Source organism: Triticum dicoccoides, chromosome 4B, assembly GCF_002162155.2.
Source record: "Triticum dicoccoides isolate Atlit2015 ecotype Zavitan chromosome 4B, WEW_v2.0, whole genome shotgun sequence".
In the NCBI taxonomy this organism is placed as follows: domain Eukaryota; kingdom Viridiplantae; phylum Streptophyta; class Magnoliopsida; order Poales; family Poaceae; genus Triticum; species Triticum dicoccoides.
This window is the reverse complement of record NC_041387.1, coordinates 168,341,776-168,346,966: the sequence shown is the minus strand read 5'-3', so window position 1 is coordinate 168,346,966 and position 5,191 is coordinate 168,341,776.

Below are 5,191 nucleotides of genomic sequence, written 5' to 3'. Positions count from 1 at the left end.
TGCTCTCAGCGCAGCGAGGTCAACATGGTCAACAAACAACAGCCATCAGAAGAGGCTGACAGTAGGGGCCCACATAGGGAAATGCCTCCTTATTACGTGCAAAATAATGATTCCTCCACCTGATAGCTGGGACCCACCAGAAGGGCCTCTGTATTTCATGAAAAAAATGTTCCCCCCGCTGTCAGCTCGGACCCACCGGAAGTGCCTCCTTATTACGCACAAAAAAATGAATACCCCCCTGCTAGCTGGGACCCACCTTGGTGGGAGGCTGACTTGTGGGCCTACTAAGTTGACGGGGACGGAGGGCTTTGTCAAATTAGTCAATATGAATGATTCTAGCTCTAGTGACCGTATGATGTCCATCCAACGGCCGTAGTGCTTCTTCAACCTCTGGTCTTCATGCTCCAGCTGCCCAAACCAGCGTCGGTGGTGTCGCATGCTCCCGCCTCCCGTGGCCGGCTGTGCTGCCACGGAGGCCTCATCGCCCCCTACTATTCCCATCGCTGGCCAGGCCCTACGGTGATGGCAGCCTCACACCGCAGCCGAACTAGTGAACCCTCGTACTCCTCTCCGCGCGGGCATCCACTGCCGCGTCTTCCCCGCCTCTGCGTCATCCCCTTCCTAGGCCTCACCATCATCCACCGCCCTGGTGCTCTCGGTGCGGCGTGGTCAACGTGGTCAAGGAACGACTTCCATTGAAAGAGTACTGTACGTGGAGAGGCTGGCAGCTGGGTCCACGGCGGCCGCAAGGAAGTGCCTCCTTATTACGCGCAAAGTAATTATTCCTCCACCTGACAGCAGGGACCCACCGGATGGGCCACTGTATTTCGCAAAAAAACATTCCCCCCTGACTGCTGGGACCCACCAGCTACATCTTCACATGCATGGAAGTGCGTCCGGGCAAAAAAATGATTCGCCCCCCTGACTGTTGGGACCCACCAGCTACATCTTCGCACGCAAGGAAGTGCCTGACAGTCGGGACCCACCTGGTCGAAGCGTACGTAGCATTGTCATTCTGGTCGCTAACGTGTACGTACATACTGGTCGATGTAGAGGCACGCACGTGTCGTAGTAGAGGCGCGCATGTAGCATGTACACGTATGTACAGCAGCCAGTGTGCAAGAAAGAAAATATGGCCACGTACGGACATACGGGCGGGGTCTCGAACGCCTACTCGCGCATACATACGGCCAGGCCTTGTGTACATGGCTGGGTTGGAACGGAGAAACAACGTCATTGTCGTTTTCATGGGGAGCCAACTGGCTGGGTCGGAACGGAATGCATCATCGTGTTCATCAGGAGGGCTTGGACGGAACAGCCGATGGAAACGAGGTCTAGCGTACCGCACAATGGAGGAAACGGCCTTGTGTTCGACCGGCCACATTCGAAACGGGGTCCTATTCATCGGGAGGGGTCTAGCATACCGCAAAATGGTGGAAACGGACTTGTGTTGGACCTCCTACGGTTGAAACGGGGTCTTGTTGATCGGGAGGGGTGTGGCATACCACAAAACGGAGGAAACGGACTTGTGTTGGAGCGCTACGGTCGAAACGGGGGTCCTGTTCATCGGGAGGGGTGTGGCGTACCACAAAACCGGACTCCACGGGATACTGTTCATCTCCACCGTCGACCTCCTCCAGCCTCCACGGGCTACTGTTCATCTACCGTCGACCTCCGCCAGCCTCCACCTGCGACTGTTCATCCACAGGCTCCTGTTCATCCAGTCTCCACTGCACGCTACTCCACCAGCTACTTTTCAACCAGCCCTCTCCATGGGCTCCTGTTCTACCACCCCTCCCAGGGCTACTGTTCATCCAGCCCTCCACCGTCTACTGTTCAACCAGCCCTCCACGGGGTCGTCCTTTTCATCCAGCCCTCCATGGGGTCCTGTTCATCCAGCCCCAACCGGCTTGATCGATCGGGGTCCTGTTCATCCAGAGGCAACACCACGGGGTCCTGTTCATCCACCCCCACCGGGAACTGTTCATCCAAACCCCCCAGCAATGCTCACTGTTCATCCAAACCCCCTAGCAATGCTCACTATTCATCCAGAAGCATCATCGATCGACTTCAGTTAGTAGCAGTAGCGAAGGAATCGCTCGATCGCTCGGGTTTAGTAACGCGTAGCCTGCAGTGCAATCGCTCGGGTTCAGTTAGGCGACGCCTCACTCGGGTTCAGTTAGAACCCAACGCCTCGCACCCACGCGCGTACGGTACGAGAGAAACGTGCATCCCTCGGCCCCCGACCACCCATCGTAACCGGGAACTCCCTGAAATTTTCCTCGCCCTCGCTTCTACCACGGTTTTTTCCGTCATGGACGGCCCAAAGAATGTCATGCAGCTGCGTCTCTGGCCCGCCCAAGACGAAAAGCCCATTTTTTCATAGAAGTAGGAGCCCACCACATCTATGATGATACCGGTTTTTGTCACAATTATCATCATAGAAGTGTCATAAGTATGACAGGAAAAAAATTCGTTCGGACCAAAATGTCACGGATGTGTCTTTTATTTGCAGTGCCACTCATCCTTTGAACTACGGAACATGTGTAGGAAGCGACCAAGGCATGCTTCCACCATCGTGGATCTACGGGTGTAGATCACGATGAACTCATCGCCGGTGATGGTTCTAACCTTGTACTCACCGCTGATCATGGAGATTTGAGAGGCCATGGATTTTGGAGGCGGGGTAGGATAAGTGGAACTGGTGTAATGTGAAAGGACGGGACGACTGGGAGCGAACTGCTGTAAGGTACAGGGATGAGTAGGGCGTGCGAATGGCGTGGGGTGGTGGCTTACCCGGTGGATAAACGGTTGCATGCCCCCAGAGAGTTCTCGAGTACTATGCGGGACCCACTAGATGCCATGCCTACTAGACCCACATCATAGGCCTCATGGTATAGCTTCTGCGTGTTTGCACGCCATGCCGGCACGTGCATGTAACTTTCACTTAATTTCATCAACCGTCGCGCCTCCCACGACCTTCGCCTCCCTCCCGTGGTCGCACCCTTTGAGACTTCAGACAGCTATAAATGAGAAATTTTCTTTTGCCTAGTCCGCATGCATGATACTCCCTCTGGTCCTTTTTACTCCGCGTAAGATTTTTGTCAAGTCAAAGTTTGCAAAAGTTTGACCAAATTTATATTAAAAATATCAATATCTACAATACCAAATATATATTTTATGAAACTACATTTCATAATGAATATAAAAATATTGATTTGACATTGTGAATGTTGATACATTTTTCTATAAGTTTGGTCAAAGTAGAGATACTTTGACTTCAGACAAAACTTATATGCACTATGCAGACTAGCTCCTCCGTCCAGGTGTGTTATGATATTGCCATGTCATATATAGTCCCACCACTCCTTCTCCCTCTCGCAGTCCCACCACTCCACTCCTCCTCATGTGAAAACAATCTGCATGCATGACTCTCGTCCCCCTGCGCTCGTCCAATCAATTGTGACCAGCAATATTTCCACCCTCCCATCCGCCGTAATTTACTCCAACAAAAATATGGCCACCTAGCTGTTACGTTAACCATGCAACATATCTTACGTAGGTGTGGCATTGCTCGCTATAATTACTGCGCCTCCCACGACATTTAGAAGAATGCTCATGTTCATCGCCTTCATCTCCTCCCCCTCCCTCTCAGTTAAGGACCCGTCGACCACCATGGCATCGCCCCTCCCAAGCCCTAGGTGCCCCTCGCTACCACCAGTGGAGGATGGCGCGTCGAGGTGGATGCGTCGGCGTTCCCAGTCACACCACCACATGCATCGGAGGACGCGTCGGCTCCCCGCTGCGAGGAGAACGTCGCACTGCCCGCCAAGCCCCCTAGCTTGGAGGAGCTTTGGAAAGAAATGGAGGTAGCCATGTGGAAGGCTTTGCCTCCAGCAGAGCGCGCCAAAAGAGAGGCGGAGAAGAAGGCTAATGAAGAGAAGCACGCCACGAGGCTGCTGCCTGGCAAGCCTATGTCGCATCCGAGAGAGACAGGCAATTGGCTCTTTGGCTGAAGGCTCGTGTGGGGGCCGTGTGGGTGGCGGAGGACGCCTGTGCCAAAGCCTTGAGTGTGGTCGGGCCCAAGCGCCTCATCTACTCTTGGCAGTACATGGACTGGGTGCATGCTTCCAGCAAGGAGTACCTGTTGGCACCAGATCAATGGACCAGCGAGATTGCAATCGCCCACCGGCAAGTCGTCAATCAGCACCTCGCAAGTTGTGAGGCCGAGTAAGAGGTGTTGTGTCACCGCGCTAGGAAACGGCCGTGCACCAGGGCACTCGTGGCGCGCTGCAAGCGCTCCTGCGAATGTCGTGGCTTTTATTAGGAATAATTTAGTGCCGTAGGCGATCTCATTAGTTTTGGGACGGAAATGATAAATCCCAAACGTTCAAGAATTATTAGCGTCCTTAATTAAGTATGTAAAAGGAAAAAGTTGGAAACCTTTTGTATCCGTAGACATTTGTAAGTACATGCATATAGCACAAAATTTAATTATATATCATAGTACACGTCTCTCTCTATATATGCTTGTAGATACTACTACTTGTATGTATACACACATGCAAATGCACGTTTTAACATTACGATGCAGTTTTCGTAAAAGTAGAAAAATAGAACTAGTCAAGCTTGTGAAACCATTCAATGCAAAAGAAATGCAAAAATGCTCATTTGATTGTTTACTTTAGATTCCTTCTCTCTGTGGTTTTTTCTCTATCGTACTTTGTATGGAGTATCTCACTAGTCAGGAAGGCATGCAAATTCCCAAACCGCTTCGTACACCCTGTACCAAATTTTGTACCTAAGAAATTGTGCTATGCAATTGCAATTCCAACTTGAGTACTACTACTAGTACTAGTAGTAGTAGGTAGGGATCGAGTGTGCGAGATGAACCGGACAAAGTAAATGCAGAGAGATGAAATGCAAAAAAGACAGGAGGGATGTGATGGTTGCTTGTCCGTCCATTTTGTGGTGGGGTTTTATGATATGACAACTTTAATGCCGCGCCACGAGCGGGGTGAGACTCCCATGCAGTGTCGCCCTCTACACTAGTACTACCTCCGTCGTGGTTTATTAGTCCCCCATGTAATTTTATTGGAGATTTAACTAACAAAATGTTAGTACATGTCAACAAAAACTATATTGTTGGATTCATATTTGAACATAGTTTTCAATGATATAATTTTTGGTG